The sequence below is a fragment of the Nelumbo lutea genome, chromosome 3, assembly GCF_056320005.1.
Source record: "Nelumbo lutea isolate HS-2025 chromosome 3, American lotus-T2T, whole genome shotgun sequence".
Lineage (NCBI taxonomy): Eukaryota > Viridiplantae > Streptophyta > Magnoliopsida > Proteales > Nelumbonaceae > Nelumbo > Nelumbo lutea.
In genome coordinates, this window is record NC_142686.1 from 65,755,851 (window position 1) to 65,772,630 (window position 16,780).

The window sequence follows — 16,780 nt, forward strand, 5'->3', positions numbered from 1 at the left end:
TAGGTGACAAGGCGCCCCCTGTTGCCTAGCTTTGCCTTGGTGCCCTGAAAACTATGGTGGAAACCATTTAATAGTAGGTGTTTTTTTTTTTTTTTTTCTTTTCTTTTCTTTCTTATCAGTATCCAATGATGGTTTTCTGAATATTGAAAAGGTGGCATGCCATGAGGGTCCCAGACCCCAACTACAGATCTAGTTGTCCAAGATCCAAGATATTTTTGTCAGTAATTGATGGTAACTTTATTGATGTTATGAGAAAGTGTACATGATATGTTATATATACTTTCTATTTCACTTTATTTCAGTCAGAGAGCCAACCCAACGATGCTCTCCCACAGCTCCTATTAGAGCTAAAGTATCTGAAAACCAAAATGACCTTCTGTTTAAATTCGACAGTACCTGCCCTGGACCAATAACTTTCTGTTCACTCCTCTAGTCAAAGATCTGCAAGGAAATTTGCAAGCTGGGAAGTCCAATAAGCTTCTTCTGTAGAGTTGACCAGCTGTCTTGCTTTTCTGATCTGATGTCTAAGGTGCCATGGTCTTTCCATTTTTACTTTCATCCAGCCAATAATTACTTTATTTTTGCCGAGCACCCCCACAAGCCCTAGATAGCGTTAGCTACCCAACACTTATGTATACTTTTTGAAAGGTAAAAATAAAATCCATTAAAAGGAAAAAAGGAACAGAATACAAGCAACAACTGGGTGTTAAGATAACACCCTAACAACAGAACAACAAAGCAGAACAACAATTACAACAGAAGCAATAGAAGGCCCCAACAAGCTTAATATTCCACTTCAAAAGCTTTTCCTTGCCCATCCCCATCCTCATTCCATGCCTCTCCACCTCACCGACAATGGTGTTCTTGAGGTTTTCCTCTCTTGCTTCTTTCAAACGCTTCAAAAGCCTTCTAGAAAACTCCTCTCCACCCAAAAAAAATAGGCCTAAACTCTTTCCAATCCTCACATCCATATCTGCCAAACTCTTAATCTCCATCCTCCTTTCTCCTCCACCCTGGTAGACACAGAGTCAATTAGAATCATCTTATGATCTTGATCAACCTCAGCCTCCTTTTGTTCCGACTACAACCTGGTCACACACCATCCACAGGAACTAAACATGGTTGCAGATCCTCCCCCCTCTATAGTTGAGGCTCTACTCTTCGGTTCTCATCAAGCTTCTTCTTTAGGCCTCTGACCCTAGGACCTATTTACTTATAGACTTTATTAAACTTATTTGTAGGACCAGCATCAATTAAACCATCCTTTAATCTTGAGAAAACCTTTGTGACACGAACAATTTGGAACTTACTTTGATCTCTGGCTTTCTTTTCCACCTTGAAACGGCTTCATCCCCTTCTTTTCTTACCTGTCTCCTTCTTCGACCTAAGTCCACTCCAAGTCTGCCTACTTGGACCTCAATTCTTGAAAAGTTATCGCTAGCGTTAGAAAGGCTGCTCTCTGCAACTTTACCCTCCTACTCTAGGTTGCAGACTTCTATATTCCTGACTTCTCCTTCTTCAACTACCTCTCCTCCTTTCCTCCCCTTAGTGCACTGTTCCTCTTACATCTCCCCTCTCTTCTTCCCCTAACCTTACTTTCTTACCTTCCTTTTCTCCTCCAATTCTTGCCTTACCCTGATCAGAAGAAACCAACCTGACCACTTGTGGCGGAAGTAGAACAGAGGGAATCTCCACCACAAAAGACCCAAAACAGATGGTCGTACCTGAATGCTTCTCAAGATTTTTCCCTTCCTTCTCCAACCTCCCACTTCTCCTTGCCCCTTGATCAGACCTGGTGACATTCACGTTCTTCTTTCTAAGCCTCTTGTACTTAGTAATAACCCAAACCCAATTGTCAGTCTCGCCTCATCAGGTCCTGTAAATACTTCTCTTTTTGCTTTTTTGTTTAGACTTAGCTCCTCTTCCTTTAGTTGCCCTTAGAAAACTGGGCTCAACATCATTCATACCACTCCTTAATCTCGGTCTTGGAAAGTGGTTCCCTTTCTTAGGGCCAATAGCTTCACTCAAAGGTTGTGGGCCAATTAAATCTTCCATTAATCTTTTACTCTTCACATTGCAGCCTTCCAAATCTTTTCCACTGGTTTGTTCCACGTGTTTTGCATGGAAAGATTCATCCCCACCCAAAATTACCTATTTACCCTTACCCAAACCTCCATCCTCCTTCAAACAACCTTTCGACTTCCACTGTTCACCAAGGCAGCGAATCTGAAGCTCCATCCCTTTCTTGGACATCTCTATCTCTCCTTTTCCTTCTCTACCATCAATGTTCACCCTAAAAAAGGTCCAATCCTCTTCCCCCATGTAAATCCACAGATAATATTTCTCCCCTGCAAAAGTCAGGACCAAGGTGCTAGGGATATCAGAGATCGCGTCCGTCTCCACCAAGATTCTTATGGCATCAATCTTCTTTCAACTCTTGTTCTTTCATCAACACTCAAAAATTTGCCACTGGAATCCCCAATCATCATGAAAGTGCAGATGTTCCATGCATGTAGAGGAATACCCAGAACTCCAATCCACATTGCTCTCCTTCTTCTGGTGTCTTGAACAAGTCCTGCCACTGGGAACCACCAGCTTAAATGTAAGTCATAATCCCTGCATTTCTTAGCCTAAGACTCCAACACCCATTCTGCCTCCTTCCTACTTTGAAACAAAAATAAAAACAAACCCCCCATTAAGCCTTCTAACTCCTGACACCCTATCTTTGCCCCATTTGAACTCAGCCCAAGTAGTCACATTCCTTTCCTCCAGATCCAACCCGACAAACCTTCTAACCAGACTTGGTCTTAAGATTTTTATCCTCTCGTTGAGTCTTCCCACTTGATTGACACTGACATGAGTCTCCATTTGTGAGTTGTTTCAACATCAGATGTCCTATTATGAAGAGGATTCCTTTGAAATAAAGATCTTACTACTACTGATAAAAAATCCTTTCCATGATGATCTTGCTAGTGCAGTTGTTACGATCCATTTGTCCCATGTTGGTAATGTGAGGTAACATCGGTAGTATGAGATGCTGTTGTGGGGTATATATGTGCTTGGGTTCCCTCCCTCTAACAGCTTTCTTTTAGGGGTGAGTTCTCCCAAGGCACATAACAGCAGTCCATGTGAATCTCCATGGTATTACAGGTTCATCAGGAAATGGAAAATTGGTTTCGTTAATTTTACCAGGAGCTTTTAATCCTTCGACTTTCCTAGAGGCTGTTGCCAACAAGAAATCTGTGTACCTTAGTGTTGCAGAGGTGGAGGTGCTTTACCATTAACCTCTTCACCAATATTATATATATTATATATATAGAGAGAGAGAGAGATAGAGAGAGAGAGAGAGAGAGGGTTCATTGACCAACCTGAGACCAACACGATGCATCAAATTACAGTGCAGGCTGGGCCCAGGTTGAGAAGATCGGGCTTGACTTTGGGCTTTAGGTCAGGCTCGGGTTGACCATAAATCCGGCCTAACCTGCCCGACTTGCACATAAAATACCTACCCATAAAATTTTAATCCTTGATTCCTCCATTTTCCCATCCATCAAGCCAAGATTCTACATTGAACCCTTTCGTTGACCCAAATCATGGTTTTCAAAACCGGACTGGACTGGATGGTCAGACCGGAAAAATCGGAAACCAGTCAGGTGACCGATCCAGAACCGTTATTTCACCAAAAACCATCAATTTGGTCAGCAATCCGGTGATCCGGGCGGTCAAACCATTCAAACTGTTCAACAGTTTTGGCAATTTTTTTTTATTTTTTTGTCAGAACGGTCTGTCCGTTCGGTTCGATTGGTCTGACCGTTCGATCCAGGAACCAGACCCCTGAATCAATCAGACATTACCATTAGATGCTTTGGAAATTCAGGTAGTTATTACAATCTGATTGTGAACAACCGAGATTGGCTTCTAAGTATCAGCATGGCATGGTGTTAGTTGTATTACTGGAGTCCACTCCCTATGTGCCATTCTGAATCCTTTGCCAATTCGATTATCAGTAATTTGTCCCAATTCTTGATGACATCTCGAAGGAAATGGTTGACTTCCAAAAGTTTGAGTAGAAGGCAAAGAAAAGGTTTGAGCAGCATTGGGTCACATGCAAAAGAGAGTTTTCCATGTTATTTCCAACGAACCTCATCACTTGTGATGAGTTGTATCTGTAATGGATAGAAGCAAGAGAAATAGCATCAGTGCTTCCACCCACTCTTGAGTTACCACACCGGTCCGCCCACCTTTAGGTACATTGTCAAAAGCTACCTTTAAGCGTCCACTCATTGATCCATGAGCATGGTATTGGAATTGCAAAAACGAGAGGCAGATAATGAAAGGATGGAGGAAAGGATTGGAAAACATAATGACAAAATGGGTATCATGGCCAGGTGAGCAATTAAAGCAAGAAAAGCATTAGAAGTGGAAAATGCTAGACTGCAGAGATTACTAAAGGGAAGATGCAGGAAGAATATCTCCAAGAGCGTTTATTGAAGGCACACGATCAGTTAGAAAGAGCCCATAATGACTTGGCTAGCGTTGAAGCTCGGGTAGAGAACCTACAACGCCATCATCTCTAGGTTCGCTAGGAGTTTGCAGAGTATAAGACGAGAATGGATAGTTATGTCGTGTCATCTACCGGTGTTGTATAATAGATGGAGTAGCAGATTGCGTTTTTAGAAGCTACCCTTGAGCAGTAGAGGACCGACATGATCCTCGTTATCTTGTTTATTTTGCCTTGGTTTGAACATGATGTATTAACGATACTTTAGGTCTTTTGGTAACATATGACATTCCTTAGATTTTTCCAAGTGCTTATGGTGAGCATCAACAATCGCCCTACATCAAATAACAAAATAAAAACATTCCGGAACACCAAAAACAACTATTTTTGCTCTGATCCCATTCCCGAACACCAAAAAAATTGTTAGAATACCGACGAAATGTTGCCATTCCAACAATAAAGAATGCTTGAGAATAGAGCTTACTGCCTTCATCACTTTGATGCCAAGAACTCATTGTCATCGTTTCACCAACCGCTGAAAGCTGCGGTGGTAACCGGTTTCAGGTGAGTGGGTTTCTCCTCGGATAGGGAAGGCGAATGGCAATTTTTAGATTTAAGAAAATGAATGTTCTAAGCTCTAGTTGGATGACTTGAACTGAAAGGTTAAAATAAATTAATCATTTCACATCTTAATACCATTTGGCTCAATTTTAATCGAAAGGCGGCAAAACATTTCATCATTTCCATTAAGATTTAGCAATGATGTCAATTATAAAAAAACCAGAGGTACTCTAAGACAATTAAAAATAGGGTAATTCAATTTCCTAAAATTTGGGGGTACTTTAGACTTCTTAATTATTATCTTTTCAATTTTCATATGAAATGGCTGGCTCATGACAGACTCCAGATCTTGTGCCCACAAGAACACTATGCATTAGGAATATCTCTCCGTGCATTATACCATGTAGAAGGATAAGATGTTCTCCATGTAGTTGTGATGTTATATGGGTAGACATGGGCAGAATAATTCTTACGGGCAGGAGATTTGAACTCAAAAAACAAACGAATTTCAATAAACCAAAATAGAAGCTTTTCTAAAGCACAGCTGAGATCCATTACATCATCTGCACTATTATTATTATTGTTATTGCCCTTGAAAATGGACAGTTGGAAATTAATCAAGGTGAACAGAGTAAGGTTGAACGACAGATGAGACCACAACAGCACAACTAGGTACTGTTGTGAATGGATAGGGTTAGATTCAGTACCAACCCCACAAGTATATGCACGGAACCAGTTCAGAACCAAACCTATAGGGTTATAATCCGATTATCAGGTCTGATCCAATAAGACCCGATTATAACTAACAGCTATATTTTTTATCAGTAATTTTACAATAAATCTATTTATTTGTTAATTGACACATTTAGACATTATAGTGTGATAAATTATATGTATATCATGAGAAAAATGAGTTCGGCTTCTATTAGGGCAAGGCGGTGCTCGCACCCTTTGAGCAGTCCCTTATAATCTTGCATTGGGACACATAAAATACGGAGATAGTCCCAACACAAGGCTGTAAAGGCTGTTGACTGAAGTCGGACTCGAGAAAAATGGCTTTTCCTGTGGTGAAAAATAATAATTAAGTGTTAAACTGGGGTATCTTTGTAATGTGCCAATATACACACATAAACGGGTCTTAATCATTTCGGAACAACCAGATTATCAATTGACAACCCTACAACTCGGGCAATGGGAGGGATGGTTGACCATAATGTTAGTCAAACTCAGACTAGATAGAATACGGCTTTTGGTCACTGGGTCACAGGTTAAATGGTCCGATCATTTAATTTGATCATTGAATTTATTCAAAATGAAGACATAAAAAAAAACAAAAAAATAGTTTGAGATTATACTTAAGTGGTCGGGTTAATCATAAACCTGCATTGACCCAATCCTGTTGGGCTTGCATTGGGTCAGCCTTGATTAGAACTTTTTTTTTTTTTTTTTTCTTGGTGAAGGTGGTGAACCTGTTGACGTTATGGCATCGGTATATTTGTATATTTAGCTTTGATTGATGATGGACCGGGTTGGGTGTGATATCTATTTCGTTTAGTCAGGTCGGATTTGGGTTGCTGCTTCGAGTCAGGTTCGGGCTGAGCCAAAGTGATGCCAAACGTGATATATTGACATCACTAGTTAATAGCTGATTAAATTAATCTCCTTAAAAAGATTGCATTTGAACTCTAATTCAGACAAATAGAGACCATTTGAGGCCAGTGCAACTGATGTAAAATTATGGTAGTGTAAATGATTTTGGGTGCAATTTCTGATTTATTTTTGTTCCAAATTTTACCTTATTGGGTTTGATCGCAGTACAAATGAAGTAAAATAAGATGTCAAATAAAATCCAAAATTAATTTACCCTCTTATGCATTTGTATTAATACAAATAATATTGCACTACAACCAAATGCAGCCGAACATGATTTGCTTCCTGATGGAAACTCAGATTCACATTAATGGAAGATCTCCAACAAGTCTAATAAGGGATCTGCTTATTTGGATTTGGACGTTATAACTTGCACTATTAGTAATTGGAACGAATTGGGATTTGATCCCATCTAATTTTATAAACGTTCAACTATGATATGGAAAAGACATACTATTTGAAAAATGTCTGATTAATCAACTGGAATCATTTTATCAAATTTTATGGGTGGATTTTGATTGGTCAAAACTCTTTCGATACCTATCATGTCTTTCCCACATTATATATTTTTTTTTTATAAAAATCCAAAATTGATTATATATAATATAATAAGTGAGAATTGGATAGTTGATTACTTGGTAAGTTCTCCTGTTAGTTGTAGTCAAGACTTGTCATTTAATCTCCCAGCAACAATGTTGAGGGGATTTATAGGTTTAGGGATGGATACCCAAGCTATATAGCACTCCGTATCAGCTATCCATAAATCGTTCCACATCCTTACCCATAGAGCACCGTCACCACGTATTGATAACATAATGACAAGAGAGAAATTTCCAATAGATAGATCTAATATCTCTTAGGTAGAGAGAGATGTGAGAACAGCTGGTAAGTGGCACATTGGATCGGATTTACAATACAATAATTGGATCGGATTCAGGTGCTATTGAATCCGACCCGTTTACAGCCCCGATTGCCTAAGATCTCTCACAATGTCTTTCTATGATTCAAAGTCACCGTATCTCATCAATATGCCATTAGCCCATTATATAACTACACTGTATCTGTATCGTGGTACTATTTTTTTTGAGAATCGTGGTACATAGTTACTTAGGCTCAGTTTGGAAGGAGTACAAATACAAATTTGTAGAGTGCAAAATCTTGTATTTTATATTATTTTGTATATATTTTCACTATACATATTTGTATTTTTATTCTTTCCAAACTGAGCCTTACTAAAACATTGCTGAAAAAAAAGTATTAATCCCGATGCTTAAAAGAAAATATTAACTCCTTGGGCATATTAGCAACCTCCTAATTCGATTAGGAGTTGTGCTCCTTAAGGCTTATAAAAGGAGAGATCGAACTACTCCAGTTATGCATCTACTTTCAATTCTTTCTCTCTATTCTTGCCGCCCTAGAAACCCTAATTCATTTTCACCTTTTGTGACTGATCTTGATCAGTTTAGTTTCTGATTTTTACAAGAAAATATCATAAATAATTCATGCTCACCTCTCTTGTATGATCCAAAGAGTTGGATTGTAGTCTTACTGAAAACTGTGTTGCTGAATCGGTTTTAGTCCAAGTTGTGCCATCTTTTAGTGGAGGCTGGTTTTGGGATTCAGTTTGGTCATGAACTACCACTTTGGGAGCTAAATTTGTGGAATTTGTATCAGGTATACTTCTCTCTCTAGTTTGGTTTCAAATCTGGTCCATTTTTGGTGCAAGAACGATCATTGAAAATGCAATTTTTCTAAATCTGGGAATATGATTCTCGGAAGGCTAAAAGAAAATTTTTGAAATTTTGCCCAACCAAACCATCTGGCATGGTTTGGCCATCCATATGATGGATTTTACATTCCTTCAGTGGTATCAAAGCCAAAGGTTCAATATTGAACCGAAAAAGATCAAATTTGAACAAGGTTCAAATCAACAGAACTAGTCTGGTTGAATTTGAGCAGTTTGCAGTTTTCTAAGAAATCGGTTCTCAATTTTGGGTGAATTGATCTGAAATTTTTAGGATTTTATTTTGACAATTTAGAATTGTTCTATTATGATTTCTTTGGTTCTTGGGCTGTTTGTGTGATGGAGATCGAGTTCTTTATTGGCGCTAGGATCTGTGCACTCGAGAAAATTATTATTTGATTATTGGTCTGTAATGCTTTTTTTTTTCTTTTTTGAAAAATTTTATTAGGTTTTCTCTTATGTAAGTAATAGAAAATTAGGGTTTTTCTATTTTCTTTTTACATCGGAAGACCTGCTGGAGTGTGCAGAGGAGGAGAAGAAAGCTTTGCAAAAAGACTATAATTTGCAATTAACAGTTCTTTTGTAGGTTTGCAATTCGTCCGGATCAGATTCGGACCATCACACTTGCGGCCCTAGTTTATTTGTTATTTGCTGTGATTGATTGTCAATTTTTGGCTGTTAAAATTTCAGATCATATTCTTGAGAATTGTTGCATGTTTTGGACACCAAACCTAGGTCAATTTGACCTAGTTTGCTCCAAATTAGTGGGCCGATCCAATGGTTCGATGGGGTCTATTTACAGCCCCATGGGTCACGTTTTGGTGGCTCAAAATCGGTTATGGACCAAGGGATTGATGGCCTACTACATGGACCAATTTGGCCCTCCTTTGAAAATCCTATTTAAGTTAAGTTAAAGCAACATTAGCCCATTTCAGCATAACTGCTATATGGGCTGAACTGCAAAATGTTGTTTAGCTCATATACCAAGATGAAGTTATTTGATAATTTTGGGCTTTTAATGGACTGATTGTGTGTTAACCTAAATTAATTATGATTTTACAAGCCTTTTAATTGATTAGATCAATTTGTGTGTGCTTGTAATGTGCTGAATGAATGTGATTCGTTCATGGGCCACAAGTACTTGGACCTTGTTTAGACGTATGTGACTCTTTGTGAACACCATGGCTGAATGCACATCATTGCCATGTTGCCCATAGATCATTGTATGATCTCTCTTTTTTTATGGGTCCTTGATTTGCTTCCTCCCAAATAGGAACCCTGTGGAACCCTAGCCCGATATGGGCCCATTCGAATATAACTTTATGAAAGTCATTGGGAGCCACTTTGGTATGACCTAAATCAGACTTAGGGGCTATTTTTCACGTTCCCTCCAGATTAATATAAGTGCAAAGAGATAAGGAATATCATATGATGAATTCTCTAAAGGCCTTCCATCATTAGCATGAAAATAGGTTGAATCGGTGGGTGGAGATGCACCATAAAATTGGGCTATCCATTTTGTTAATGTAGTCGGTGGGATTACTTCATTAGATGATAGGGACGTTATAGACCAAGGTGGGAGAGGCCTATCCTAAAATGAAGACTCTTTCATGGTACCTTGGGTTCCACGATATGATAGGTCAGCACTTACCAGACAGAAAGATTTAACCTAAAATGGCAATGAACATTGTCTAATGGAGGCCAAAGGGAAAGATCGTTGGATGAGTGGATACTTGATCATTCACAGAAAGTGGTGGGGTTTTACAATTGAAACAGTTAGCTCCATGCACCTATGTGATTTCCCACATTTCCAATGATATGCACCATGTCCTCGTCATTGAAATGAATAAATGGAGATGGAACATAGATAAAAGACCGTCTTATGTAAGATAACATGAAACAATTTTAGGTCATGGACTAATAATTGTTGCCTTTTATCAGAAATGGCACAAAGACAATTCGCCAAATTGTTGGCTGACAACAAACTTAAAGGACCTAACTATGTTGATTGGTACCATAACCTTAATTTGGTCCTCACATCTGAGAAATTGGACAAGGTTTCTAAGAACCCAGCTCTGGAACATCTGGGTGACAGGGCTTCTGAAGCGTGTAGGAGGGAGTATTAAGAATGAGAGGAGAATAACTCTCTTGCCCGATGCTATGTTGTAGCAACTTTAGACAACAATATCTAGAAACAATTCAATAAGATTGAAATTTGCAAAGATATTCTAAATAGTCTAAAGACTATGTACAAAGAACAAAATCGTTTTGCCAAATAGAAGGTCCTCAAGCTGTTGATGACCATAAGGATGACTAAAAGCTAGCCGGTTCATGACCACGTCATGTGGATAATGGGGTATATAAATGAACTAGATGCTCTTGGATCCTAGCTAGATGCTGACACCAAGACTGATGCCGTCCTAAATTCTCTATTTCCATTCTTTAATCAATTTTCCATTAATTACAATATGAACAAGCTAAAGTTTAGCCTTCAAGAGCTCAACAATTTGTTACAGAGGGCTGAAGAATTGATTAAGAAGGATAAGCTGGTAGTCATGCTTGTTGAAAGTGATAAATCTGGCAAAAGAAAGAGGAAGGGCAAGAAGAGGCCTCAGAAAAAAGCAAGTAAGCCGAAAAAGCATAAGAGAGACAAGTCATTAGATGAATGTCACTTTTGCAAACAGATTGGACACTAGAAGAGGAACTGTCCTCAGTATCTGGAATCTTAGAAGAACAAAGAAGGTAATTTTGAATCTCTTGTCATAGAGACCAATATGTTGGTCACTTCTGCATCCTGGTGTATTGACTTTGGGGCTTCCACTCATGCATGTAACGCATTGTAAGGGTTCAAGGAAAGCAGAAGGCTGAATAATGACGAGGTGGTGCTCTACTTGGGGACTTCTACAACTGTTGCAGCCACTACTATAGAAACAATATATTTAATTTTCAAAGAAAGAATTATAACCCTTAAAGATTGTCTTTATGTACCATTATTGAGAAGAAATTTGATTTTAGTTTCTAAATTATGTAAGGATCGTTATTCTGTTTTATTCAGTGATAAGATTACTATTAAATTGAATAATAAATTTGTTATTCCTTACCTATGGACAACTTAAGAATGGTCTCTATGTCCTCCGTCATTCTCTCAAAATGAACATAACCAAAACTACGTTGAAACGTATCCCCAAGAAGAGAACATGTGATACGGTTAATCCCATGTTTCTATGGTATTACTGACTTGGCCATATTAATATAGATCATATCACAAGATTTGGAAGGATGGTCATTTGTATTTTTTAACTATAGAAAATTTACCAACTTGTGAGCCTTGCCTTCAAGGTAAGTTGACAAAATGGCCATTTATGGGTAAGCTTAAAAGATCTATAGGCACATTTTATCTGATACATACTAATGCATGTGGTCCCATGAATGTTAGGAAACACAACCAACACTGTTATTTTATAACTTTCACTGATGATTATTCTCGGTATGGTTACTTGTAACTAATGAGACATAAGTCTAAATCATTCAAAAAGTTCAAGGAGTTTAGACAAGAAGTTGAGAAACAGTTGGGGAGACACATCAAAGCCCTTTGATCAAATCGAGGAGGTGAATATCTCTCTGATGAATTCAGGGACTACCTCAAGGACAATGGGATTATATCATAGTTGTCTCCTCCCTCTACACCATAATTAAACAGTGTGTTAGAGAGAAGAAACCGAACTCTATTAGATATGGTCCGGTCACTCCACATGCATTCAGAACTACCTATATCGTTTTGGAGACATGTATTGGAGACTGCAATATACGTGCTAAACTGGGTCCCAACCAAATCCGTTCCTAAGACTTCTTATGAGCTATGGACCAGCAAGAAACCAAATGTAAGACACTTGAAGATTTGGGGTTGTCCAACACATGTTAAAACAACAAGTGCAAATAAATTAGAATCCAAGACTAGCCGTTGCTAATTCATAGGCCTACCCCAGTGGCTCTATAGGGTACCTATTCTATGACCCAAGAGAATAAAAGGTGTTTATTAGTCGAAATGCATAATTCTTGGAGGTGGATTACATTTTGAATGATCATCGTTAGGAAATTGTTCTTGACGAAGAGAGCTCAGGAGTAGTGGGAAATGTCCTACAGATTCTAGATAACATCCAACTTAGAAGATCTACCTGGGTGTCTAGACCTCTAGTTCTTTAGGGCTATGATCAAGAAAGTTACTTGATGAAAGCCACAAATGGTGAGGAAGATCTCATAACTTATATGGAAACTATATTGGACATAGATTCCTTAAAGTGGGTAGATTCCATGAAAGTCGATATGGACTCATAAAAACCAATGAAGTTTGGACTCTTGTAGACCCACCCCTGGGGTGAAAGCAATTGGTTGCAAATGGATCTACAAGAGGAAGAAGGGTCCTGATGGAAAGGTTGAGACTTATAAAACTCATCTAGTAGCGAAAGAGTACACTTAGAAAGGAGTCGATTATGAGGTAATCTTTTTGCCTGTGGCCATCTTATATCCATTCAGATTCTGTTATCTATAGCAACACAATACGATTATGAGATTTTGCATATGGATGTCAAAACCGCATTCCTAAATGGAGATCTTATTAAAGTTATCTATATGCAGCACCCATAAAGCTTTATTGCATTTGGCCGAGAACACAGTGTGTGCAAACTGAACAAATCCATCTATAGATTAAAGCAAACTTCTAGAAGTTGGAACATCCAATTTCACTCTACGGTCAAATAGTTTGACTTTGAGTAGAATTCAGATAAACCCTATGTTTATAAAAAAATAGTGGGAGATAAGGTTACGGTCCTGATTCTGTATATAGACAACATTTTACTCATTGTAAATGATATAGGAATGTTGACTATGGTGAAGGTATGGCTTTCGCAGCAATTTTTCATGAAAGATCTTGGAGAAGTCTTATTCATCTTGGGATTTTAACTCTATAGAGATAGATCGAAGAGGATAATAGTATTATCTCAATCTACTTACATTGACAAGATTGTCAATAGATACAATATGGAGAACTCAAAGAAGGGATTTGTCCCTTTAAGACATGGAATCACTTTCTCCAAGGGTATGCCTCCCAAGATCCTTGTGGAGATTAAGGGCACAAGAGGGGTTCCTTTTGTCTCTGCCATAGAGAGCATCTTGTATGCCATGTGCACTCGACCAGACATTGCTCAAGTTGTGAGTGTGGTAAGTATATACCAATTAAACACAGGACAAGAGCATTGGACCACTATGAAAAATATACTCAAATACCTATGAAGGACTAAAGAATATTGTCTTGTCTTCGATGGTAGTTCACTACAAATGGTCCGGTATATTGATGTTGACTTCTAGTTAGACCCAAATGATAGAAAATTTACATTTGGTTATATCTTCACAATGGGGTCCTATGTAGTAAGAAAAATAGTTCATGACCTCGGCTAAGTACATTGCCGTAAGTGAGGCTACCTAATAAGTAGTATGGATGAAGTTATTCATCATGGAATTTGAAATCTTACTATATCACCCATTCCATTGTTGTGTGACAACATTGGATCTATGGGAGATTGTTGGTAGAGGGGACATCCAAATTCTAAAGGTAGCATCATTGGAGAATGTGGCAGACCCATTGACTAAGCCACTAACATAAAAAGTGTTTGAGAAATACATAGACAGTATGGAACTGAGGCTTATACCCGATTGGACCTAAGTATATGATAGCTATGATTATAACCCTAGCAAGTGCACTAGTTATCAAGTAGTATAAAAATATCAATCCCACGAGGATTTAACAAAATAAGTATTAGAACTACAATCTTCCTTAATTATTTGGACAATCGAATTTCAGATTTAAAGATAAAAACTAATGAAAAGTAGAAAAAGAAAACAAGAGTAGAAGTAACCAATGGTGAAGTATGTAACGACTGATTGAATTCACTAGGACTTTTGGTCCGCCTAACCATTCCAATGAATATTAATGTATGAGATTACCCTAGATAATTTGTCATTCCCATAATCTGAAGTCTTTCCAATTTTATTTAATATTCTCTCTCGAGATATACTAAAACTACTTCTATCAGGTAACCCTTTGATCTCTCGACTAGAGTTCTCAAGGTAGAAGTGCATTAAGTTCAAGGAAAAACTATTACATTCAGATGAATCATGTGTATATACCCCTATATACCATTCAATTCACACCAAGAATTATGTGGTCTGTTATATGAATTCATCTCTCGATTCATTCACATAAACCTAATCAATTAAGAGATGATCACTCCTAATAGCATTAAGCAAGATAACTCATAGACTATATGAAAATCACGATCTTGGATAAATCAAAATAAAAATATATTCATTGATATAATTAGGCTTTCCATAGTCCTAGCTACAAATAAATCAGTTCATATTAGAGAAAATAAAACAATCAAGAGGAAAGAAAGAACTCATGGTTTCGCCCTTTGGAGTTGAGATCTCCTCTTCTCCTTGCCGCCACCTCCTTCTTGCAGACTTCTTGCTTGATAGCTGGATTGCTCCTCTGCTTCTTGATGCCTCTCTAGTCCGCCCCCATCCCTTTATATAGCTTAAAGGGGGAGGGGGTGGTCTCCAACTCCTTTTTGAAGTTTATCTTTCGGAAATAGAAAGTCCTAATCTAATCCTACTCTTATCTCTTTATCTAGTGAACTCAATATCTTTATCTTTCTAGGATTACATCACAAATTTAAATCTGATAGGACTCTTCTCAGTTTCTTGTTCTTGCATTCATATTAGGCTTCCTCTGCGGATTGGGTTGCTGCAAGGCTTTTCTACAAGTTGGGCTTCAGCTGCGAATTGGGCCTTCCTACGAATTTTCCCTGACTTCGGGCCCAGATTTGACTTCGATGTAGGCCGAATTTGCGAAAGCCTAAAATATGAAAGTTGTAGCTTTCTCTCTTATCTTTCTAGTGAGTCTTGAATTATCCCAATCAGATATAGGATACGAGGGTTAGGCCCAGATTACTAATCGGTTATGAAATTGTAAAAAATCATTTGATTTGCCTTGCTTTTCTCCTGATGCCTTCTTTCATGCCCTGAACCGAAATGATAAATTTTATTCTCATCAGTATAAGTGGGAGCTGTTGGACAGCGTATGCCCTTAGTTCCATTTAGATTGATGTACAAATACATTTATTACAAATGATAAAAAATACATAATTGTTTCATGTTATGATTAGTGTGTTTCTATGTAATTATCCCTTAAACTGGACACTTATGAAACTAGTGTTAGTTTAGAATGTTCTCAGCCATTGGATAAACTTGGGGAGTTTGTCCTGTCAAGCCTGACACTAATGTGTTGCCAAAGAAATTGGGACAACTTGTTTCAGTTGCTAGAGTTGAACCTGAAGCACATGTAATGTGTGCCAGTTATGCCCTTGACCTTGGAGAATGATGGGCAAAACTAGAAAGTTACACAACCCCTACACTTGATTATGGTACTACACTAGGTGTTGGTTCGAGATGTCTTTGATATACTAATCAATCATTTAGGGGTCAAAACTTGTGTATGTTGGGGCGGTCTAAGAATTCACTCGAGTTGGTGATCATAGTGATAGGAGCAGCCCCTTCGTCGGACAAAGTGAATGATCGGGATTGCACTCTTTCTAATGAAAACCAAAACTGTTGGCAGTTGATTTCAACTGCGTTTGATATTTGTTTTGCAAAATATAATTATATGATATTTATATATTATTTTTTAAGAAAAAGTGTTTGCAAAAGGTTTTAATTCTCGGGATCCATCCTAACAGAGAGTGCAACACTAAACCTTGCAGTTAGGGGAGAGGTCCTTCCCTATCGGGCAGTATTTGATCACTGTGAGCTGAGAGGTTAAGTGTAAGAGACCATTAAGGGTTGTTTACTTGATGGGCTATATTTTACTTAAGTCCATTATCCTTAGGCCTTTATAGGATGGCTGGACTCATGGATCATTCAGTGTAAATGTTGAGCCCATTAAGAGCCCATACTGGTGGACTCAGGGGTTCACTATACTTGACATGTGGGCTTATGTAAGGTCATTGTTGGGGTCCCACGCCATACAAATTGAACTTAAATGGGCTAGAAACTACCTAGGGACATGAGCCACTTGCTAAATGGGCCTAGAGCCCATGATTAATTGGATTAATCAAAATGTCACATGACAACTTAAGCAATCATGTGACATGGGTGAATGTGGGTATGGATATGGGTCTGGAGCACCTATCCTCATAAGAGGATAAGTCTTATCCACTGATAGAGTCCAAATTGAAATAAATATTTGGATTAGAAACCTCCTAATTCGATTA